The sequence below is a fragment of the Vulpes lagopus genome, chromosome 8 (genome assembly GCF_018345385.1).
Source record: "Vulpes lagopus strain Blue_001 chromosome 8, ASM1834538v1, whole genome shotgun sequence".
Lineage (NCBI taxonomy): Eukaryota > Metazoa > Chordata > Mammalia > Carnivora > Canidae > Vulpes > Vulpes lagopus.
In genome coordinates this window covers 125213865-125240355 of record NC_054831.1, presented here as the reverse complement: position 1 = coordinate 125240355, position 26491 = coordinate 125213865, and the positions used below count along the sequence as shown (strand labels likewise).

Here is a 26491-nt window from a genome sequence, read left to right as displayed (position 1 = left end):
ATCTATAAAGGGCAGGGTAGAATGAAACCAGGGTCTTTTGCTATGAAGTCCAAAACGGAAGCTAGAGTGGGGCGCTTTTAATGTTGGAGCCTCTCATCCAAGTCTTGTGACTAGTGAATACATAGTTGGAAAACTTAGAGGCTGATGGTCATTCTTTTACACACAAAGTTCAAAACAGTGAGTGTCAAGGTGAAAACAAAACACAAATCTTTGAAATTTGAAGAAAGGAACTTTCTGTGAGCTGACATTTCCATAAGCATATAGTACACACGTGGAAGTAGCTCTTATCTAGAAAGCAACCAAAACCTGGCAAAAGAGTGAAAATAGTGCCACCTGGTGGTCAGAGCTGGGACTAGTCTGGCAATGCCTTCAAAGATTGCTAGCCTTTTATAATTTTCCACTGTTTTTAGTTTTTCAACAAACATGTAAAAGGAACCTCTGGAATACTAGAGAGAAGACAGAAGAACTACTTTTTTTTATAGCACTGGTGTTCCTAGTATCATTTCTGAACATAAGTTTTCATAGGGACTTGCTCATTTCAGAAGGCCCAAAAATGTTAATCATGGGATAGAATGTGATGGAAGGTGTTAGCTAAACCTATAATGGAAACTACTCTGCAATATATATGTGTATCAAATCAACACATTGTATACCTTGAACCTACACAAAGTTATACATTAATTATATCTCAATAAAGCTATTGACGGGGGTGAGAAAAAAGAGGCTTACTACCTTCCTTCATATGACTGTAGTTAGTTGACCACTGAACATGGGTTTGAACTGCATGGGTCCACATCTATGTGGATTTTTTCCTGATAAAGAACAGGGCTGCCTAGTTGACCCTGTCAGTAGAGCATGTGATTCTTGATCTCAAGGTCATGAGTTCCAGCCTCACAATGGGCCGAGCTTACTCAAAAAATAAATAAGGGTATTTAAAAGATAAATACTATAAATGTATTTTCTCTTATGGTTTTAATAACTTTTTTCTCTAGCTTACTTTATGGTAAGAATATATAGTATATAATATACAAAATATGTGGTTTATATTCTAGTCAACATAAGTCTATTAGTAGTTAAGTTTTGGGGGCCAAAAGTTGTACACAGATTTTAAACTGTGCCAGGGTCGGCATCCCTAGCTCCCCATGTTGTTCAAGTATCAACTGTAGTTTTCTTGGTTAGGTCATGGGAAATCCCACCTTTAAACAATCCCATTCTTAGGGTCTGTAAGATTCTACATTCTAACAGTTTTCTTATTAAAATAGGAATGCCCAAAGGGGAGAGGAAATGCGAAGACCTGGGTTCTGAAATGCCAGTTTACTAATTGAGTGATTTTGGGAAATGACTCTTTGAGTTGGCCCACCCGACTTCATAGAGTTGTTGGATCCTAAATCTTTATGTCTTCTAGTTAACACCCATCTGTGGGATCAGCAGCCTTGGCCTAGCTTAACTCTCTTCCCTTCTTCCCAGGGCAGAGGACTCTGCTCCAGTTCCCTTCGGGGTAGAGCAGCAGCTGGAACAGCAGGGAGTTAGGGAAGAAACACACAGAACATGCCTTCAAAAGCTGGTTAAAGTTAAAAATGAAGGTGAGCCAAGTAAAACTGGTCAGTTATTAAAATTATTGAATTCAAGCGACTTACTATAAATTTTATAAAGAAAAGTTTGGGAAAAAAAGTAAATTTGGTGAGCTGGCCACTAAGTGAATAGGCCTGTTTGCTGAAAACCTCTCTGGGCCTTTGATTTCTTTATTTAAAAAAAATTAATAACATTAATCTCACAGAGATGTATTATAAGGATTAAGTTAGATCATTTATTTAAAGTGCTTAGCACAGGGACACTTGAGTGGCTCAGCTGGTTAAGCATCTGCCTGAGGCACAGGTCATGCTCCCAGGCTCAGCGGGGAGCCCGCATCTCCTTCTCCCTCTGCTCGCTGCTCCCTTGCTTGTACTTTCTTCCTGTTGGATAAATAAAATCTTAAAAAGTGCTTAGCACAATGTCTGGTACATGAAAAGATGCTGCTATTCTATTATTATTAGCACCATTATGCAATAGGAAAGGTTGGCTTAATCCTTACAGTACTGCAAGGACTTTGATTTGCTCAAGATCACATAGTAAGTTTAGACACAGATCTGGCTCTAAGACTCAAAGATATATTTTAAAATCCATACATTTTTTGAAAAACAAAAACCAACTTTGGATTGTGAAACATTAACACCAGTACAAACAAGTGCATTAAAAACAGAGATTAATGAATAATTATAAAGCAAACAACCACAAAGCACCACACACCAAGGCAGAATCTTATGTCTTTCATAATATTGTTGCACATGTATTCTGACACATGTGCACGAGCTCCTCTAGGCTATAACTGTAAGGAGTGGCAATATTGGAAAATAGGGTATATGTGTGTTCGAATTTACATTAAAGACCAACTTTTTAAAAAATTCAATTAACATAGTGTATTATTAGTTTCAGAGGTATAATTTAGTGATTCATCAGTAAGAAATAACACCCAGTGCTCATTCCATCAAGTGCCCTCCTTCATGCCCACACCCAGTTACCCCATCCCCCTAACCCACGTCCCCTCTAGCCACCCTATTTGTTCCCTAGACTTAAGAGTCCCTTACAGTTTGTCTCCCTGATTTCGAAAGATAAACTTTTATAACAGGGTTGTTCTAATTTACTCTGCCACCAGGAGTGTGAGTTCATGTTGCTCCATCATCAATACTCGCCATCATTAGACTTCTCGCGACCACTCATCAGGGTGGCATTTCATTGTGATTTTGGTATGTATTTCCCTGATTACAAATGAAGTTAAGCACTTTCCTTATGTTCAGTAATCACTGGAACATCTTTTACAATGTGCTGACTCATGATTCAAGTCTCTTTTGCCCAGTCTTCTATTGAGTTATCCCCTGTTCTTCTACTCTGCACCTCCCGAATAGCACAGAGCAGAGGGAGGACAGGTACTAATAAGGCTTATTCTTTGTTGGGAATACCCACAGTACTAGACAGCGCTGTCCACAGAGTAGGGCTTAATAAACATGCTGATTGATTGGCACAGGTTCATCATCCTTATTTTTTAATTTTTTTTTTAATTTTTATTTATGATAGTCATACAGAGAGAGAGAGAGAGAGAGAGAGAGAGGCAGAGACACAGGCAGAGGGAGAAGCAGGCTCCATGCACCGGGAGCCCGATGTGGGATTCGATCCCGGGTCTCCAGGATCGCGCCCTGGGCCAAAGGCAGGCGCCAAACCGCTGCGCCACCCAGGGATCCCGGTTCATCATCCTTATGTGCAATCCCCAAACACAAAAAGGTTAGGAAAAACAAGAATTTAAAAAATTAAGTTGGCACAAAATTCACTTGGAGGCAAAACCTGAACTGACATGAAGCTGTTTAATAGTTTTTTATCATGTTTCCCTGCAGAAACATTAAATGTAATTGACTATGGAACACTATGGTTTAGGACTATGGTCTGAGAAGCTGCCCAAACCCAAAAAGATAATATCATATACAATTTAAAGTACCTATGCCCCACGGTAGTTTCCTAAAATCAAAAAATTTCTGAACTGTTGAACACATCTGGCCACAAAGATACTGAATATGGGATTCTGGACCTATCATTTATTGAATTCTTATAGTGTTCTTGGCTTTAGGATAAATGTTTTACATATACAATAGATCTGTGGTCAAGATTAAATAAGATAGGTATCAGCCTTTTCACATTTTATATAGGAGACACCAGAGGCTCAGATAAATTCAATAATTTGCCTAGTCACACAGCACCGCTGAGATTCAGGTTTCTAGAAATGAGTTTATCTTGTAAAATGTGACACTACAGAGTAATTGAAAGGTATCACTGAAACATACTTAAGAGCAGTTAGTGAGGGCAGCCCCGGTGGCGCAGCGGTTTAGCGCTGCCTGCAGCCCGGGGTGTGATCCTGGAGACCCGGGATCAAGTCCCATGTCAGGCTCCCTGCATGGAGCCTGCTTCTCCCTCTGCCTGTGTCGCCTCTCTCTCTCTCTCTGAATAAATAAAAAATCTTAAAAAAAAAAAAAAAAAAAGAGCAGTTAGTGAGCCAAACTGGGTGCCTGCACCATATTCACAGAGAAAGGCAATCAAGCTGGATTAGTCAGAGTAACGGGGAGCACACCTGTTTCTAGTGATGAGAACGCGGAGGTCCAGAGAGGGCATGGGGAATGCCCGAGGCCTCACAGCTAATCAGTCTGATGAGCTTGAAGATATTAATTTTAACTGTAACAGGGCTGTCACAAGACACCAACAATACTGCATTCCTCTCATAAAGACAGTGGAACTGGGGGATCCCTGAGTGGCGCAGCGGTTTGGCGCCTGCCTTTGGCCCAGGGCGCGATCCTGGAAGACCCGGGATCGGATCCCACATCGGGCTCCCGGTGCATGGAGCCTGCTTCTCCCTCTGCCTGTGTCTCTGCCTCTCTCTCTCTCTCTCTCTCTCTCTCTGTGACTATCATAAATAAATAAAAATTTAAAAAAAATAAATAAAATATTAAAGACAGTGGAACTGTTATTTCTGAAAATTTCATTATTTAAAGCAAACAAGTTTCAAATTAAGGGCAATGCTCAAATTGCCCTTTATCTTGCAGACTTACATATTCTTGCCTCCAGTGTCAGAGGATGTACTTTTTTGTCCAAGATCCACTGCTTCACCAGAGCCTCCCACTCCATGCATTCTCTTCTCTGGGGCCCTGGTGCAGTAGTGGCCACCTCCTCCCATGCTTTTAACCCTTTCTGTTCTCAGGAGGCCCTTCTAATCTTAAAGCACCCCCCCCACCTCATCCCTCTATTCCCTTCTAGCTATCCTGTTCCCTCATTTAGCCAGCCGAAGAATACTCCTCACTACTCCACTTTCTCACCTCCCAGCTAAGCCACTCTCGGATTCTTGACCTGGCGTAGCTATATGAGATAGTAAATGTTTGTTCTGAACTAAGTTTGGCACTTTATATAAGGAATGGAGAAAACCCTAAAGCACAAGCATTCTCATTACTGAGTAAACGATGGTAACACTCTTAGGTGGGAAAGCCTTGAATTTTTTTTTTTTTTTTTTTTTTTAAGATTTTTACTTATCCATGAAAGAGAGAGGGAGAAGCCATGCAGGGCAGAAGTAGACTCCCCCCTGAGCAGGGACCCTGATGCAGGCCTCGATCCTACAACCCTGAGATCACGACCCGAGCTGAATGCAGACACTTAACTAAGTCACCAAGGTGCCCCTCTCTCATTTTTTAAGAAACATGACAATTCATTCTGGAGAGCAAGTCCTACTGAATGTCATCAGCTTAGAAAGTCTTCCATTTTCCCACATTCCTTAGGAAACTTGGGAGAACTTCCACTGCAAGTTAACTTATGAATATAAAGAATGAAGGAAAGCTTTTTTTTTTTTTTTAAGATTTTATTTATTTATTCATAGACAGAGAGAGAGGCAGAGACACAGGCAGAGGGAGAAGCAGGCTCCACGCAGGGAGCCCGACTTGGGACTCGATCCCAGGTCTCCAGGATCACTCCCCAGGCTGCAGCCAGCGCCAAGCCGCTGCGCCACCGGGGCTGCCCTGAAGGAAAGCTTTTAATGGTGTCTGTTACATTAAGAGAACCCTCCTTGAATGCAAAACCTACGAGGGTATTATCAACTCTGAAAAATCTGTCAGTGATTACTGTCTTTACTGACATGCAAGAATTCATACTGGAGGGAAATCCCAGGAATGTAATAAATACAAGGATGCCTCAGCTTCAAGCCTGCACTGAGTGGCCACAAGATCATTTATACTGGCATCAAAAAGTATAAATGTTATGAATATGGGATTACCTTTATAAATACCTCCTCCTTAGACTGGACCACTAGCTCATTAATTTTTTAGGTTTTTTTGAAGTATAAACATCGAGGTCTATAGCTATAATTAACCTTAAATTACATTCTAATAAACAAGCCACTCAATTTCGGGGTGGTCTGCAGTGCAGCAATACACAAAGAAACCCCACGACACATGAAAACCTACTCAATACAACTCATGATCTTTAAGGGAGAGAGGTTGTGAATAGCCAAGAGGTTGAAATATCTGTCAAAGGAAGTTATTTTTAAAAAGTACTCCATCAATCAATCTTTGTGGGACAGCTAACAATCTCAACTATGGGGTATAGAAGCTGGGCCCTAGAATATATTAGGTAATTCATTTTTTAAAAAAGATTGAGGACCAGACCAAATGTCCTGTATCTCCACGAAAGCCATCAATTTATGATCATAGTTGAGAGCCACACAGGCACTAATGAACCCCAAACCCAGACTGCTCATCTCTCCCCTTACTACCAGCCACATGCTCAGACTTCCAGACCACACATTCAAAGCAGAAGGCAGTAAATAACATGTTTTTTTTTTTTTACATCCATTATTTCCTATTCTTTCCTTTGCAGGCACCACTAAGTCAAGCTAAACAGAACTAATAGCCAATTCCAAGAATCATACAGATCACATTGTATTACTCTTGACATCTCCTACTTGATCCCTAATTACAAGAGCAGAAGTCCTGTTTTGTTCCTTTATAGTCTACGCAAGGCTTAGCACAGCACATGGTTGGGCATATGGCAGCTACTCAGTAAGATAGCTGGTATACAGGCTACCATTTATGACCTCAATATTTTAGTTCCTTCTGCTGCAGCAGCTAGAATACACCTAGCTCCTTCACCTCTATTTCCAAAATCCTGGCTTACTTCAAGCATCATCTCCAAGAAATCTTTTCTAATTTCTACCACCTCTTATCTCCAGCATCAACCTACCTCCTCTGAATTCCCACAGATCTTTTTTTTTTAAAGATTATTTATTTATTCAGAGAGAGAGAGAGAGAGAGAGAGAGAGAGAGGCAGAGACACAGGCAGAGGGAGAAGCAGGCTCCACGCAGAGAGCCCGACGTGGGATTCGATCCAGGGTCCCCAGGATCACACACTAGGCTGCAGGCAACGCTAAACCGCTGCGCCACGGGGGCTGCCCTCCCACAGATCTTTAGGCCAGACTCGGCTCCCTTTCTGGCATCGTACTTGCTTTTTGCCCACCTGGTTTTCCCTATCAAACTGCAAACCAAAGCCCAGAATCCAAATCTCTCAATATAGGTCAAATCTTAGTTCTGTGAATACAGGGACTGAACTTAGGGAACTCAACTAGAAGGGAATGTACACACCCTCTCATTCTTTTCATTCATCTATTTTCCCCCAAATACTGTCATTAACACATTGAAGAGCCACCCAGAAATTTTGTAGAACGCTATCAAAGATCTTTAAAAGTATTCTCCCAATTATTTGGGCATTCTCAACTTAGAGCTGCCTTTATTTTTTTTTTTTTAATTTTTTATTTATTTACTTATGATAGTCATAGAGAGAGAGATAGAGAGGCAGAGACATAGGCAGAGGGAGAAGCAGGCTCCATGCACCGGGAGCCCGACGTGGGATTCGATCCTGGGTCTCCAGGATCGCGCCCTGGGCCAAAGGCAGGCGCCAAACCGCTGCGGCACCCAGGGATCCCTAGAGCTGCCTTTAAACTAAAAATGAATATTCTCTTCCCTCTTCAAGATCAGATGTGTATCAATTTACATCAAGAGTTCAAAGGCTAGAGGAATAAGCTCAGGTGCTCATTGCCTGATGTTAGAAGAAACGAGGCAGTGAGTCACCAAGGCCTCGTGAAAGCCAAACACCTTGCTGCTGATGAGACACTGCCGGTAGAACTAAGTTCATGTCACCAATTGTTTACTTGATAGATGCCCAAATGTGACCTAGAGCCAGCAATTCAGCATCACCTGGAAGCTTACCAGAAATGCCGACTCTCCAATGGTACAGCCACCTTAGAAAACAGTTCAGCAGTTCCTGAAAATTTTAAAGTTAACATATGACTGAGATTTGCTATACAACACTGTGTTGAAATTAACAATACTGCAGTCTGCACTTAAAAATTAAGACAGTTGGAGCACCTAGCTGGCTCGGTCAGTAAAGCACACAAATCTTGATCTCGGAGTCATGAGTTCAATCCCCACACTGGGTGTAGAGATTACTTTTTTTTTTTTTTAAGATTTTATTTATTTATTTATGAGAAACACAGGGAGAGAAGTAGAGACACAGGCAGAGGGAGAAACAGGCTCCCTGCGAGGAGCCTGATGCAGGACTGGATCCCAGGACCCCAGGATCATATCCTGAATCAAAAGCAGATGCTCAACCACTGAGCCACCAGGTACCCTGTAGAAATTACTTTAAAAATAAAATAAAATCTTAAAAAAATTTAAGAGGGTAAACCTCACATTAAGTGTCCTTACCACAATTATTATTATTTTTTTAAGATTTTATTTACTTATTCATAGAGACACACAGAGAGATGCAGAGACACAGGAAGAGGGAGAAGGAGGCTCCATGCAGGGAGCCCGACGTGGGACTTGATCCGGGGTCTCCAGGATCACACCCTGGGCTGCAGGCGGTGTTAAACTGCTGTGCCATCAGGGCTGCCCACCACAATTATTTTTTTTTAAGTCACCATATGACCCAACAATTCCACTCCTAAAAATCCAGTCCTTACAAAAACAAAAATGCATGTCCACACAAAATCTTGTACATAAGTGTTCACAGCAGCAGGGTTCATGATAGCCAAAAGGTAGGAATGACCCAAATGCCCATCAACTCATGAATACAAAAAAATGTGGTTATGTCCACATAATGGAATATTATTCAGCCATAAAAGATAAAAGGATCTGATACAAGTAACTGGGATGAACCCTCAATACATACTAAATGAAAGAAACCAGTTACAGAAGTCCATGAAACATATGATTCCATTTATATGAAATGTAAATAGAGACAAAGTAGATTAGTGGTTGCCAGAGATTTTGCAGCAGATTTGGTGAATGGGGGTAGCTACTAATGGATACAAGGTTTCTATTTTGGCATGATAAAAACGTCCTGAAATTAAGACAGTAGTGATAGTTGCTAACAGCATGCTTGAAAATAAAAGCCCATGAAACTGCATTTTTAAGGAGTGAATCTTACATGAATTTTATTTCAATAAACCTTATTTGAGAAAAGAAATGCAGATTCTTGGGTTGACCCCAGACCTACTAAATAAAAATCTGTTTTAATAACATCTGCAGGTGATTCACATACGCATTGGTTCAGAAGCACTGATCTAGAATAGGATCAAATTTGTTTCTCCAGTAAATCATGGAATAATTACCTTGATTTCACGAGGATAGGTTTTTCCTGTCAAAACCGCTTCAGATATTCAACCACTGTTCACATTCATTTTATAATATCTGGTTTCTCCTCTATAAATCTGCCATGTTTTAGTACTGGGTGGCACTTGCATTGGGCCAAGAGCAAAACCCTAGCATATAGATTTTATAACTCTCAACAGTAGCAGTATATAGTAGCTCTTACTTTAAACCAGCATTTTGAAAGGGGTGGCAACGACATACAGCAGGTGACCAAAGGAGATACACAGCCAAATAGGAAATGAGACCAAAAGAACACTCACTTCAGAAAACACTTTATTAAAGGTCAAATCAGATTTACAGGAGTATAAAACAAAAGGGGTAGAGGTGCAGAAGCTTCAAATAAACTATGCATACAACAGGACGTAAATTACCTACCTGGGGTTCTCAGAGCACTTTTCTACATCTGCACTGAAGCCTAATCTATTTTTTAAAGAATCCTACGAAAGTCTCAGCAGTCATATTTTCCCATGATTTAGCAGCTAAAGAAAATGTACACATTCCAAAAAGGGGTAAACCCGAGGGACAATAGGTATTGAATATAAAACATAACTGAAAAAAAAAATAAAACGTAACTGAGATAAGATCCTCTTCTCGGTTTCTACTCTTTCAATTTTGTGTGTGTGCATACTCTGGGGGGGGGGGGGAGGGGGCTATTTGAACTTTCCTTTCCAAATTTTTCATTAACAATTTGGATTGTTTTAGGGCATCTGGCTGGCTAAGTTGGTAGAGTGAGTGACTCTTGATCTCAGGGTCATGAGAGTTTGAGTGCCATGTTGGACACAGAGATTACTTATACATATATAAAAAAAAAAATGGCATCTTCTGTGGGTACTCACAGCCAGGTACTCCATATAAATATTACACCCCAATTAAGAGTGCAAGATTTGTAATCTGCATGTTTGGGTTCTAATACTGGTCCTAGATCACAGGTGTACAAACTTAGGCAAGTTAATTATTTCTCTGCCTTAAATAGCATTCATCTCATAGGATAGCTCTGAGGATCTAAAAAAATAAATGTATAGAAGAGTACTTAATACATATGAAGTGTTTTGCAAATCTCACACACACACAAGTGCACACATGCACAGGATCTTTCAAATACAACCTGTCATATCCAGATTCACAAGCTAGAGTGGACTGTTGATGGGGAAATGAAATTAGCTTTATTTTGTTAGACTTTTATTTCCTAGAAATAGGAAATTCCTATTCACTAGGAAATTCTATTTCACTAGAATTCCATCTGTATCATATCGGTAAAAATGAGCTTCTAAAAGACATGTACTGTGTGCTAGTCCATCTTTGTATTCAGGGTCTGGCACAATGCCACATCATTGATGTGTAATGAATGTGAAACAAATTTAGTCCTAGGAATTTGAAAATTATCTACAAAACCAATAGAGGTGAATGTTAATGGAGACCTATAAAAGCCCAAAATTGGGCACTCTTATTTCACAGCATATAATGTAAATGTAGTTCTGGTAGTAACTCTGAAAACTTGCCAAGTTTTCTATAGATACAGCAAGGGATAAAATTAAAACTACAATAAAACAATTCAAGAAAGAATTTGAGCACAAAACAACAAAAATCAGCACTCTGTACATTTCAACCCAAGTTCCAGCTTCACTGCTGAGAAACAGAAAAGCTCCACGTTGGCTGGAACAAGCCTCACCCCCACAATACTGAGAACCAAACCAAATGGGAACAAGACATTTTGAAGCTCAGAATAAGGAAACTATCTTTACTAATATGGAACAATTAGTTTAAAAATACCGCATTAAGAGTCTTTCTTCAAAAGAGACATCTCACTTACCTTTTCAGAATATTTCCTAAAAACATTAAAGAAGATGTAAGGCTTAGCTGGTAATTTCCATGAACTCAGTTCTTTTCCTCTGACTGCAGTGGAGTTCACACGACAAAGCAGGTTTGGGAATGCTAGAAATGAATTCCTACTTCCCTTTGCATTCTTCAGGTTCATTTTCCCCCAAATTTCTGCACTGGTTGGCTTCCATTTCAGCATCAGTCACGAAATCTTGAAGGTCAGACACAGTAAACAGGGAAGGACATAAATTAAGTGATTCCGGTGTAGTTTTGAGTCTCATAACTTCAAAAGGGATGAGTCATACCTTAAAGTATGTGGAAGTGAATTAAATGTTCTATTCCTTAATGAAATTTAGCTCAGTCAAGCTAAAGGGAATTAGTTCACTACTACAGCCTAAAATTTTGTTTATTCCTTTAGTAAATGTTGAGTGAAAAAACGCATAACTCCCATGAAGGAGCACCTGGCTGGCTCAGTGAGTGGAGCATGTGACTCGATCTCAGGGTTATGGTTTCAAGCTCCACATTGGCCAGAGGGCTTATAATCAATCGATCAATCATAATTCCCATGAAGACCAAATACAAGGTGATCATTTTAGTATGAGCCTGTATCCTTGATTTATTTTGCAGTATAAATGTAAAGCAAAACAGTTCTAACAATGGGAATAAAAAATAATGCCAAATTGTTCTAAATGATTTTCTAATTTGTCAAATTTGAAATTGATATTTATATACCACTTAAATCAGAAAAAAGGTGAACTTTCTCTGTCATTAGTACAAGCTTTAAATTCAAAGGCTTATTCCTCAATTGCTTTCTCAGTTATAGAAAAATAGTATTAACTAGATAAGAGGGAAAAAGTATTAAATAATTCATGTGGAATTAATTAACCAAGAAATGTCTTTATTCTTTGCAGAATCATAAACTGAAAATCAAAACTTTCTACACTTCAAGTAGTTTACAATCAATTTTTTTATTTGCTTCCTGTAAATCATTAAATATGTTTGTTTTACTCACAAACGGACACTTCAACCCCAAAATGACAGAACTAGGTCACTACTTTGGAAATGGAAATAGAAATAGCTAGATTAGAATTCAGGCCAATAAAACTTGCTTTTAGGGGGATGGGAGAGAAAGCCATCAATATGCCGTAAGAGTTTGAGTATTCTGACCATATATCAGAAGTTATTCTTGCTGAATGGTCCTGGATTCCAAATGACACATTCTTCCTCAATGTACTCATTCCATCACTGGCTCAGCAGTCGGCACTGGAGACCATTTAAAAACGTGCACTTTGCAATAATCATTATCTATCTTAGCAGCTAGAAAGGCAAAACAAAGGTTAGCATATAAAACTACCTTTAGGACTAGGGCAGAATAACTAATTCACAAATGATAAACATAATAATTAAAAAAAAAAAAAAGAATAATGAACACACCTGGTCCTGAAGAGTTAGGTTTGTTTTTAAGGAAAACAAAACCAACAAACCTCAAAATGTTTACCAAATCATGACCAAAGTGCCCTCTTTCCTGCCCACAACTTCTATTTTTGGACCAGCATTCCAGAAGCATAAGGAATATAAAAGATGGTTAGGTGTTCGCCAGACACAAAGGAAAGCCAGTGAATTTGTTCACGCTACCCTATTAAACATTAGATTTGAATGAGCTTTCCATCCCGGAAAAAATCCATGGATGAAAATCAGACGTGGCAATAACTGCTCCTGATGTTAGATTCTAGTAGCAAAGCATGAGAGGGATGTTTTCACTTTATAGAGAGAAACAAAAAGCAAAATTCAGTTTCAGAGGCAGGGGCGGGAGGGAAGGGGGCAAATCACCATTTCAAATAACCAGAGAAATTAAGTAAAATAATTTGAGAACAAGCTATGTGAATGTTGGGCTTAACACTTCTTAGTTTGCAGTTAAAAAACATTCAAAGGGAAGACAAAATGTGCATGTTAGGTTTCTGAAGCAAGACGCTGTTCAAAGCTAACCAACAACTGGCAAAACACCAGTATTAAACTTCTATCTGGAAATAAGGCAAAATAAAATACTGCTGAGGGTAAGACACATCCCAGACTCGATCTGCTAAACCAAGAGATGGCAGTTAAACCAGACCTCTGCTCTTAATCTGGTTTCTAGTATTTTGTTATTGGTGTAGTAGCAAAGATTTCTCAAATTCCAAGGTTTGTATTTTATCTTACCTTCTAGGTCAGTTCTAAGTCCTATCCTACTAAACAGTTCTGTATTTAAAATCTTGTAATGTAACTTAATATGCTTAATCAGAGCCTGACTGACCTCTCGACTGTCCCTAGAGACTCAAAGGGTAAGTGGCAGGGGGGTTAGGAAGGAAGATTCTAAGAAATGTAATTATACCTGTTCCATCATACTCGTTTTACAGAATGAACTTTGTGATCTGCAGAATTAATTATTTGTTTCTCTTCATGCCTGGTTTATATGAAGTTGATCACTGGACATGAGAAAATGTATTAAGTCCTCTCATAAGTTTTCACAGGTATTTTCATCATTCATTGGAAGTAAATTCCAAGGTTATCAGCTAGCCCACATAAAAAAGGTGCATATAATCTCACAGCTTTATTTCTCTGGCCTGCAACAAATCTAGTTCCAACTTTCTAAGTGTCTGCATGTTTCTTCAAATATTCACTTCAAAATATAAAATGAGTAACATTATTTATTTAAACCCAATATTCAGTGTCCCTAACTGAGGTGGGCTCAATAACTCGTCTTTCAAACGACACAAAACAGAACAAAATACTTGACTTGTATTTTGAGTATAGCTGCTGGCTTTGTCCCAACACTTCCACTTATTTCTTGACTCGATTCTCAATTCAGGCTCAAGACCAAAGGGAAAAATCTGTAGGCTAGGTTTTGTTGACACTGAGGCAAACAGCCACCAAGTCTAAGAGAGACAATCTCCCCAGTTTGGGGATGCTCTGGACATAAGAATTTAACGAACTGCCACGTGTAAACTGTGCCCACAAAATGGGAGATCACTGCAGCCTCAGCTCATGAATATGCATTTTAAAAGATTATGTTAAAGTGTTAAGATTATTTTAGTTGTGAAGTGTTCACTATATTAGGAGAATAAGAAGCCAGAAATAAAGAAATCTTGAGTGTAACTTCTTTTTCCATACATACTTTCCTACAGTCTAAAAGCCATCAAGAATACCCTTCATTAGACACCTGGGTGGCTCAGGGGTTTAGCACTTGCCTTCGGCCCAGGGCATAATCCTGGACTTCCAGGATTGATTCCCACATAGGGCTCCCTGCATGGGGCCTGCTTCTCCATCTCTGTCTCTCTGTGCCTCTCATGAATAAATAAATAAAATCTTAAAAAAAAAAAAAAAGAATACCCTTCATGAAGTCTTATCCAATCTGTTAGGTGATGGTGAAGGTGATCAGACTCGTGATTATTTATAGGTTTTCTCTTTTGAAGAGGCTGTTGCTTTTGAACTGAATGCATTAGAAGCATTTTTGCTACCTTGATTCAGATTATCTGCTGCAAATTTGTGCCTCCAGGCTGGCTTCCCATTCTTCCCCAACTGCATGCTTAGGGAATGAAACACTCATTTCATGTTAGTTGTTAAGTAAACCATATAGAAAACAAAACCAGACTATAGATTTAATATTTATTTGTATCATTTCCTACCTACCTAATGCTAACCTTACTCCTTTCCCTCTAACCTCTTTATTATTTTTTTTTAGAAAAATATTTTCCTTGCATAATTCTCTTCTAACATTTAAGGGCTTTTCACCTCCATTTTCTTCGAAAGACCTTAAGCTAAGCTCTTGGAAATTTCAGGGAAAAAAAAAAATCAGTGTTGAAACTAGAGGCAGATCTATTGTAAAAAACATTACTTTTCATGTACATCACCCAAAGGGTTAAATTCAGAGGCTGCAAAGTTTATGGGATTAGCACTCTCTTCCCTTATTTCTTGCCTTTGGTTCTAAGAGGGAACCTTAGAACTCAAGGTCACTGGCAGATTATAAAGGACAAGGTGAATGGAGGCTATTTTTGAGTGACCCTTTCCCTTAGGTAGAGATGTAGGAGTAGGTACAGAAGCTGCTATTTCATGAGCCAAAGGCTATAAATTTCTAGCCCAAACTTCAAAGGAAAAGAAATCTTAAATGTATAACTATCTTTTAATCCTTGGCAAGTCAGTTACTGCACTCTCTCATGAAAACACTACCATACCAACACACAGCTCCATTTTTCAAGCCGTTTTTCAATTAAATTGAATCTTCAGGAAACTTTAAAAAACAGTGTTAAAGCAAAGAAGTTAGAAAATCTAGATTCAAATGAATTCTGCCAGCAACTGTTACATAAATTGGAATGTCATTTTTAGAAATAAATGGACACAGTATTTCCAAATGTCAATAGACACACTTGAATTAACAGTTTTCTCCCTGCTTTATGAAATAGGTTAATTCCTAAAAATCCACTGAACATACAAAATGTTTATATACCAGATGGATTCCCAAATGATGACAAAATACTTTCAAAGATGCCTTAACAATCTTTGATTCCTTTCTACTAGTTTTTGTTTTGTTTTAAATTAAATTCTTCAATGGACTAATGGGTGAATTTCTCAATCTGACCTTCTTTATAGGTTACTATAAATGAGATGCAGAACACCACGTTTTTTACAGTTTTGTTCCAAATTTTTCTAGATTGCCATCAGCCTTGTTCCTAAAAGACTTGATTATCAAGACAGAGTAGGAAAAGAGATAGTATATATTATGCACATGCAGAAACTCATGTTCTCTCTGACTTTGCAGAAGAACCTAGTCCTTCTAAATCATTCACTACAAAGTTCTACTACAAATAAATGGAGTATAACCAAACTTCAGGTAACTTCAAGTAAAAAAAAAAAAAAAAAACTAAAACTAAAAAACTGCAGGTATCTAGCTTTCAAAGAACACTTGATGAAAATTAATGTGTTAACATTTTTGGTGTCATCAAATTAACTTAAAAACCCAATGAAGGTTCTGGGGGTGGCAGGAAGTATTTGGGACAAAGCAGCAGTAAGGCCTGATTCTGATAAATCTAAAATGTGTTTTACTGTGTGCTATTCATTCTGTAAGTAATTGAAGTCCTGTATAAAATTTCACACAAAGGTGAAATACTTCAAAGTTGTTAAACGATTTCTAACATGAGATCGCCTTTACTGACCTTAAGGATTAAGAAAATTGATGCTATGTTTATAAAATAAAAGAGAATCAAAATACCCATAATCATTCTGGCAAAAACTATACCATTTAAATTGTCTTATAAATAATTTTAATGTTGAATATGCCAAGTATGCAACTGAAGATTTCATAACCCTAATTTTTAGAAAATGTTCCATTATACTTTTTACCTATGTCCTTCTCCAAGTCTGAGTGCTCCAATACATGCTAGTGAAAAAAAAGACCAAAATTAGCATTAGCACAAGGATTTTCAGTTAATACTACAAATAGAATCACCAGGGGGGAAAAGGCCAAGTAAAGGAAACTCAATTATGTGACTAAATGAGAATCCTTGAGACATACAAAATCAAACTGTATTACTTACCAAACCTCTACACCATCGCCTGATAAATATCCAGGAAAAAATGTGTGAAATCTAAAATATATCATACATGGGCAGAGAAATACTTTAATAGCCCTCCCACTAAATAACGTAACTCAAAATGAAAAAATTTAAGACACAAGTTAATTAAATATAATTATTTAAGTCTTTTATAAAATCTTTAAACTTAAGAGCAAATTCCTAGTTTTCCACTTCTGAAGATGCTAAAATCCTTTGAAAAAGTATAAAAGCAAAACAAAACAAACAAAAATCACTTAGAGAAAATCCAACACAGACCATGGGGTAGAGGGAAGCTGAGGTGGAGAGAGAAACACCAAACTTAAAACAGAAACAAAGTGAAACAGGGACTCTCTACAATATTACCACACTGCAGTTTCAACAACCCATTACTGGGTATCTGAATCATGGTTCTACTACAAAACGTTCTGCATCTTGGTGTCCTCATCTGTGAAGTTGTAATATTACAGAAGACTGCCCTAAAATGCTTGGCACAAGTACCTGACATGCAGTAGGCACTTAAAAATGCTGTTAGCACTAAGCACAAAGCATACAGTCATCTGTTGTTTTTTTAAATTGGCTATTATTTTCAATTTTGCAAGACCAAAAGCAGGACTCTCCCTGACTGGCTGGAATTTGAGTCCAGATTTTAAGAAGGTATTTAATGATACCTAACTTTCAGGACTGCTTTTTAGGTAAATTCTTTAAAATGCTGTCTTTACACAGAAGCAGCAGACCTACATAGAAGGTGTCACTCCTCTTCTTGCCTGGCACCAATGACTGACATTGGTATCAGGAGATGGTAGGCACTGTGCCCTTCCATATGCAGTGTGTCTGCATGTAAATGAATGAACAGAATGTTCAAGATTGCTCTAGGGATAATCAAAGTGACCAGGTTATATCTGCAAGTACAAAGTTAACTTCTTTCCTCTGAAGTTTCTGTATATGTGCAGAAGCAAACATGAATCACAAAACGTGGAAAAGGAAATCTTTTATGGTGCTGAGGGCAGGGCAAAAGACGCACACAATAGCAAATTTGTTTCTACAAATTTAAACCTTATATGCTAGAATAAACCTTTTGTTCTTTTAAACTTGTTATTTAAAACTCCCCCACAATAAATCTAACATAAGATTGTCTCTAGCTCTAAAAAGCTAAATACACACTTGTAGAGAAAGATGAAAATGAAAGGAAGTCTAATTCTACTTCTTGCTTTATCACAAACTAGCTGCACAACCCTGGCTAAGCCTGTTTTCCCACTGATAAAATAGGGATACTACTGATATTAGTTATGTAACTCAGGAGTTACTAATACTAATGTTAAGGGGTATTAGATTAGGTATCAAGTCAAAGCTCAAAATATCGAGGTTTTCTTTTGCACTTCCCCCAGGAAGAGACAGCTGGAACACAGATGTCATACACAGGCAAGTCTAACTGACTTCATCTAAAGTAGTTTATCACCATGGCTAGAGTAAAAATCTCTTCAAACAATTTCACCTGTAGTATGATACTACTGCAGTAACATCACAGTACCTTTCAGAAAACACAAGAACATATGAAAATCTATGTACTCACCTGTGCAATTTTTAGGCCAGGAGTGGCCAACTAGGATGTTTTTCTACTGTCTGGTTTACATGTCCTTTACAAGAGCAAGGAAACCCTTTGAGTCACTAGGTTCACCTCAAAACCTGACAGCAAACTCTCCTACCCAAATGATTAAATCGGACTCCTCTGCATTTTCTACTTACATATCGTTACCCACAGTACCTAGGTAACAAGGTTCAATACAATCTTGTCAAACTGCCATTTAAGTAATTCTAAATGCTCCTTGGAGTTGTGGTTGGAGTCTAGAAATCATTTAGTATGTGCCAATTTTGATAGTTCCACCATGTATTCCAAGTCTCCTAAGAGAAAATGGAATAATCCAAAATAATTTAATTAACTGATTAATTAAAAGTGAGGTGGACAAAGGCAGTATAACCTTCCTCAAGCTAACAGTAAAGGTTTATGTAGAATCACAGATTAGGAAAGAAATAAAAGGTCCGAAATGGAAGCCAAGTATATGAAAGGCCTCAAATTTCAAGAATTTAGATTTGTTCCCATGGCCTAATGGGATTGTTGGTGTTTGTGTGATTAATTATGGCAATTGTACAGGACAAAGAGAGTAATAGGAGAGATTGAGGAAAATTAATAAGGGGTGACACAATCTAAGGAACTGACTTGTAAATCACAGAGCTATGCTTCCTTACCGTTAAGTCTTGGACCTGGGGGTTGGTCAAGCAGACTAAATGTGTATTTCTTCCCTTAATAGAACATTTGCTCCAAAAGGGGAGAAGACTCTCTTATACCCACTGCTCTATTTTTAGTACCCAGAATATTATCTAACATAAAAGTGGCCCTCCAAAATTACCATCTAGATCTGAACGTAAAGGCTGTTGTAATTAGTAAAATACAATTCATTTATGAAGTATTGCTGAATTCCTAGAATCTTTTAATAGAAGTATTCCAGTTAACTGAAATATTACAGTACAACTCTTAATTGTTATGACTGGTCTGGTATCTTTTCCCACATTGGTTCCAAGTCATTCTCTTAGAAGATTAAGAACTGCCACCCTAGAGTAGATAGATTAATGAGTAGAGAAATTAAAGAAAAAACATCATGGAAGAATAAGCATGACTTGATTAACAGAAAATCTAATAGAAGAACCATTAAGATTGCAACTTGTAAGATCAAGAGGTGCTGTCCAAAGACATTAACTCTAAGGCTTTGTTCCCTATGCTGGATGTCTATCTTATATCCCCCATGCCAGTACAGGGCAGGAACATATGTACTTACTAAGCGGCTATTAAATGAACACAAACTGGCAACTATTTTTCAATATTATCAAGTTTCTTGTGATCTGGAGGTACACATGACAGTGAAAGACTGGGGTCAGAGATATAAAATACTGTAGTCCTAACAGTGGTTGAAGTTCCTAAAGAGGGACAAAAGACACAGCAAGGGGACATTACAAGGGGACAAGGAAATTTACACAAGTGTGGATCAAACCAAGCCAGCAAAAGCCAGAGAAGGTTTGAGGTCTGCCTCAAAAACAAGATCAAGAGCGGTAAGGAAAAAAGGCAACTAAAATGACAGAAAGGTCACTGCTGCCATTAGCACACTGGTTTGGACTAAAAAGCAATGAAAATGATCTGTGATTATGAATCTTCTGGGCAGAGCATACCTGGATGGAGCCCCAAAGCAATCACAAGCACTTTAGTTCTTCAGCCATCTATCTGGAACAGAAGTTGCGTCCTGGTGCTAAGTTTAACTAGAGCCAGCCTGACTGTGACAGATACTTTCCAAGTCATTAAGTAAATCCCACTTCTGATACTGCTGAATTGTTTATCTACTAGCATGTGAGTGTACATATGTATTACACACACATACATACATACATAGGCTGTTACTAGTAGAGAACACAATTTTCCAAAGTTAACAGGCAATCAGGATGCCACTGAACTTTGCTTAAGGATACTCACACGCTTCTTTCTCCAGGAATCAAAGTGAGAGGAAAACTATCAGGACCTAAATTCTGGTTCTGCTCTAGCTTTATCTATAACCCTAGCCTAGGCCAATCATGTGAGCTATGAAGTGAAATGGAAACAGTAATGCCTCACTTCTAAAACGCACGCACACACACACACACAAATGGAAAGAGAACTCCAAGTAATCAGAAAGGTGTTAAAAAAAAAGGGGGAGAGGGATAATCAACACTACACAAAGCCATGGTTATGTATGCACCCAGCATACCTCATGACCTTCAGGTAGCCACTTCCAAGACATAAAAGAAAGCCAGGGAAGGCACAAAAACAGGGCAACTAAGAAGTGTTTACAAAAATAAAGTGGCTTTTACCTTCAAAGAGTAAGAACTCCAATCTGGAAAGAAAGTTAAGACAATAAAATTGAATTCCATGTAAAATCATAATGATTGCAGATAAAAATACCAACAAGCCTGGCTCCATTTTATTAAAAGTAATTTAAGACAAATCCTGAAACACTCTAGTAGGAGATGTTTTAAAACCGGTAAAAGGAAATCTCAAATCACTAGATGTTTGCGGGTTGTGTCACAAGGACAAAAGAGTAGTTTGAAAAAACATACACAAGTTTTAGAAGCATTGTTTGATTAATGGAGACTATACTGTTAGCACGTATTTCCAAAGGGAAGTTTCACAGCTACTCAGTGGCTATCAGTAGTTTTACTATCACAATACAAAATAGTTCTTGTGCTCTTATTCCTAAAACTAGTTTTTGGCCCCATCTACAGTTCTGAGCTGGGGGAACTACCAGTTTAACCAACTAGTTAACAGTATCCCATTTAGTCTGTATTTCAAAGACGCCTAATGACATTTACCTAGTAAGACAGCAAAGAGCAGGTAAAATCCAGAAGGTAGTATAGGCTGTGGCTAAAAGCTCTACCATCAGCCTGACCTGGGTCCAGTACCAGATTGGCTACTTCTGGTTAGGTCTTAGACCAAAGTATCTCGGCACCTCCATTCCCACACTTATTTATACTTTAATTTCAAATAACTTAAAACAAGGACAGCCCGTTGGAGATATTCAGTATTAGCTCTTCTGTCAAGTTTATTTTTGACTAAGATTATAACCAGGCCAACATGTTAACTTCAGTTCTCGCTTGCTGACTGAAGTTCCAGCTGGCAGTTATAGGCCTTAGAGAACTTTTTAGAAAAGAAAATGTTCATGAGTGAAAAATAAGAGGCTGCATGCTGTAAAGGTTGGTAAGCCGGTGAGTTAAACCATATAGTTTTATGAGACATGTAGTCCAGAGTCTTTTTTTTGAAAAGAAGCCATCATCTCTTTCTTTCTCAAGCACCTCAGCAGTCACTCCTGTCAAGTGCATTAAAATCCTGTGACAAATAAAATCTTAAAAAAAAAAAAAATCCTGTGACCAAAAAAATGTATTATCAGACACTAGATTAACCAATTTCAAAAGACATAATGAAGTATGAAAACAGCCTGCCCTCATAAGGAACCTTATGAGTTATAGGGAATGGAGAAAAAGTTATTTTTAGTAAATCTATCCCATTTGCATGAAGCAGTATTGTCTGTTTATTTTTAGGGAGGGAAGAGATGTTTCAAGAATTTTATTTGTTCAACTATGAGCAGACATTTCTCATTTAAAGGCTTAAAGTTTTCAGCAATGGAAAAATAAAAATATAAAGAAATCTACCTTCACATTTGTTCTTTCACATTCAGTCACCTCACCGATCTATTTTTATATTTTAATTAAAAATTGAGCTGTAGGGGATCCCTGGTGGCTCAGCGGTTTAGCTCCTGCCTTTGGCCCAGGACGCGATCCTGGAGTCCAGGGATCGAGTCCCGCGTTGGGTTCCCGGCATGGAGCCTGCTTCTCCCTCTGCTTGTGTCTCTGCCTCTCTTTTTCTCTCTCTGTCTCTAGGTCGATCACGAATAAATAAATAAATAAATAAATAAATAAATAAATAAACAAACAAACAAACAAACACTTTTTTAAAAAAATTGGGCTGTATAGTTTAAAATTCTTAAAAATCAAGTTACTTTGATCATATCGTCGACACTAAACTTATTTTTAATTAGCTAAACAAAAAAAAAATCATGACACAATTTACAAATTTTTCTGCTTTCCAGGAGTAACTGAAATCATACGCATTATTCATGTATTCAAATTATGACCTGAAATAGGAACACAAAATAGCTTTTAAATTTCCAATGGTGCTTCTAGAAGATTTGGTTTGATGACTGTCACTATTATTTATAGATTATTGGCTCCAGGAATCTAAACTGAATTCTTTGAGGATAATAATCATGGATTACTTTTTTTTTTTTTTAATCATGGATTACTAATATTATATTCCTAACTCCTAGCACAAAAACACTCAATGGTTGTGAAATGAAAAGATCACACAGGAATCAACTATCAACGTTAGGTATAAACTAAACTTAATCTTTTTAATAAATATCTGACTTTTAGCCAACAATCTAGATCTGGTCAAGGATGTACAAAATCAATCCATTTAATATCCCTTCTTAAGCATTAACAACTTGATGGAGATGTTACTGTACTTTCTGGTGGAAAAAAAAAAAACACCCAAGTTAATTACTTTTATAATACCTTTCAAGGGCAAAATCCAGAATGGGAATTTTTGGTAGTTCTTACTATAATTGAGAGTTTACACTATGGAGAAATAACTAGCAACTGTTGTACATATTTTTGCAATCTTCTTTTTAAGGTTAAAAAACATATTACGTTAATAAAATAAGATGAAAGTTAAGAATTTTCAACACCAGAACCCACCTTAATTTGGGTTTGCTATCTTATATGAATTAGACATTTTTTCAAATGTTTATTGATGAAACAAGATCACATAAATTATATACTGAGAATTTACATTCAGTGTTCAGCTGGTAGACTAGTTCTCAAACTTCTTTCTTCAGGCTACTATATCCATCTATAGACACTTAAATATATTCTGCCCTAGACAAAAATCTTTGGATAAATTTTAAGAAGAACTTATTGTTGCTTTAACATACTGTTCTGATTAAAATAAAAGCAACACTAAAATACATAAATGTTATCTTTTAGAAAGCAATGGACATTGGCCAGATTATTAACATACTATTTCACATTATTAATAATCTCCCTTTGGCAGACATTTAGTCTACACCAAACAAAACTAATCTTGCAAAAATTGATCAGTTATAAACTCAAAGAAATGACTTGAGAAGTCAGGCACGGTAAATAAGCCTTAGGCTCCTCCCTAATATATAGTGTCACATTATTGTCATGGTGACCGTCCTTAAATTCAGGACTGATGAAGAGAATCCCTAATTCTAACCTGAAATACCCATTACTTTAAGCAATGGATCAAATTACACAGAAGTCTACAAGCAAGATATTAACAGTTAAGAATTAACAGGCTTTTAACAAAACTACCGGTACCTACTGACATACATTTCCTATATGGTTCAAATTTTCATGAAATAGAACAGCAGAAAAGAAAATACCTGGAATAATCGAAAACCATTATTAATTTATCTAGAAAAATGTTCTAAGGCCACCTTTCTTTCCATATCAGGGGAGAAAAGAGTGCTTAAGTTTAAACTTAAGAGTGCTTAAGTTAAAAAAAAAAAAAAAAGTGCTTAAGTTAGGACACCTGGGTGGCTGAGTTGGTTAAGCATCTGCCTTTGGCTCCAGTCAATATCCTGAAGTCCAGGGATGGAGCACTGAATAGGGCCCCACATTGAGCTCTCTGCTCAGTGAGGAGTCTGCTTCTCCCTCTGTCCCTCATCCTGCTCGTGCTCTCTCAAATAAGTAAAATCTTTAAAAAAAAAAAAAAAAAAAAAGGCATAAGTGAAGTAGGTTCTTCACACCACCATAAAAAGTAACCATACTGGTTATTTTTATGAGTAATTTTGTATTCTTGTGCATGCAGGCTCACACACAGGTCAGGTAAGTCAAGTTAACAAACTCTTTCACCAAGTCCTTGAAAAATGGAGAAGGGCTGAAATCAATTAGATGATGGAAATGGCTTAATATGCCAATACTTTAAAAATGCTTAAATGCTAGTACAGATATGGGGGCATCTGGTTGGCTCAGTCATTAGAGCACGTGACTCTTGATCTCAGGTCCTGAGTTCAAGCTCTACCTTGGGGGTGGAGCCTACTTGAAAGAAAGGAAAGAAAAAAAGAAAGAAATACTAGTACAGATAGAACTCAAGAATAAAAATAAATTTGGATTTTGTGAATAAAATATGTTAAGGTGAAATTTAAAAATTTTAATTTGGACAGTGGCACCTCTTTCTAAAACAAGTATTATATTAAAACAAGTATTATATTAAATTATAACATTAAAATGTTATATTAAAATATAACATTAAAAATTATATTGCCTAAGTCAAAACTAGCTTTTCTCAGCAAAGTTCAATGACGTTTTAGCCTAAATTTTTATGGATGATGGATGAAAAAGCAAATGATAATTGAACTACCAACGTAACACATACATAAAAACACACTTTAACAATCCACTTTAATTCAGGACAAATTATTTTAAATCATCTTAAATTCAAACGAGGTTGGCCTTATTTTAGGCTTAAAGGGCTTTTAACAAATTTTTTTGAAAAGTAAAAATTTTAAAGTAAACATAAAATTTAACACTGAATTCTGACTTCACATTATTAGTCCTGTTTTTAACCCAATAGTTAAGAGTGTACACTTAGGAAGAAAAGGTTTTGAATCCTGGCTTTGCCACTTCGTAAGACAGATGAACCACTAGCCCCATATAACAAATTAAATAATCTCAATCTCTGAATTCCTCACGTGTAAAGCAGGGACAATACCACCTACCTTAAAGGGCTGTTGAAAAAAAAAAAAAAATAAGGGCTGTTGATTACATAACACACAACGTAAGGCAATTCTTTAGCACAGTACCTGGTACGTCATACACTACGGTATTAATAACCTACCATGAAAAAAAGCTTAGCTAAGGAAAGGAAACAGTAGACTGTTTGTTTTCTATACCTTATCTATTTTTATTTCTCAAAACCAAGTTTTAGAGTTGAAAATCAGGTATTTTGCTACATCAGAGACTATCTACCTTCTAGCCCTTCTATATAAAGAATGGATACATCTGCCATTTCTGTTCTCCACGAGCATTTCCCATCTGTCGATCTTAATCCATATAAATTGTTTTTAAAGTCACCTTTAATGATTTTCTTGCTTAATCTGCTTTAGCTTTTCACCATCCACCACCAGATTACTTTGATCTAATTACTAAATGTTAACCATATTTTTTCTCTCAGAATTCGAGATTTCAGGAAAAATAAAACCACATAAGTATTTTTTAGTAATCTATCAACTTTCCCTTCTAAGCTTTCAGAAGTTATTTTATCTTCCATGACTCTTGTAACCTGCTTTCTGATCTAATTCCTAAATAAACATGCCATGCCATTTCCTCGGCAACCTAATTTTTGGTTTTTCCTTCCCGGAGCTATTTTCCACCAACTCCCTAATGCTTTATTAAAGCCTGTTTTTCTACACTCACTTCATTTTCTTGAGGACAATGCTCCTAAACTCCTCTGGATCCTTAACACTATTCATATTTGTGGTGGCCTTTGCAAAAGTTTTTATCTCCCAACTAGATCCAACTAGACCAACCAGATCCTGCAAACATCTATTGCTGATACCTCTTATATTAAGGTCTACTCTGAATCCTGCAGGGAGTGTGAAATAATCTATTACTCAAAGTGTAGTTAGGACACTGGCATCACCTAAAAGCCTGTTAGAACTGCAAATTCTTGCCCCATCTCAAATCTACTGAATTATAATCTGGATTAAAAAAATAAATCCCCGGGGCACCTGGGTTGAGCGTCTGCCTTCGGGCTCAGGGCGTGATCCTGGAGTCCTGGGATTGAGTCCCATATCAGGCTCCCCAAAGGGAGCCTGTATCTCCCTCTGCCTGTGTCTCTGCCTCTTCCATGAATAAATAAAATCAATTTATTGATTTCCATCCACAATGAAGTTTGAGAAATAATGTTGAATGATAAATTGTGACCTAAACAGTTTTTAACTAGAAAATTAAAATCATCAGAAGTTCTTTCAAAATTATTTTGACAAACACAACAAATGGTCTCATTTACTTTTTTTTTTTCACATTTTGGAAAGTCAAACAGAAACAACATTACAACTAACAAACTTATATTACTCATTATTTTAAAAGTTTTAATAACAATATTAATTATTGGTTTTATCTAGACAGATCAAATTTTTCCACATCAAACTCTACATA

The 26491-nt window shown here is 37.3% G+C and overlaps 1 long non-coding RNA gene across 1 annotated transcript; it reads right to left on the bottom strand.

Annotated features, from left to right (window-relative positions):
• Positions 1 to 1057: 1057 nt before the first annotated feature.
• LOC121497427 lies at positions 1058 to 22059 on the bottom strand. Its single transcript, XR_005989458.1, has 3 exons — positions 11080 to 22059; positions 7824 to 7878; positions 1058 to 1952 (listed from the first exon to the last, which is right to left on the bottom strand). It is a non-coding gene; the product is annotated as an uncharacterized LOC121497427 (long non-coding RNA).
• Positions 22060 to 26491: the final 4432 nt, after the last annotated feature.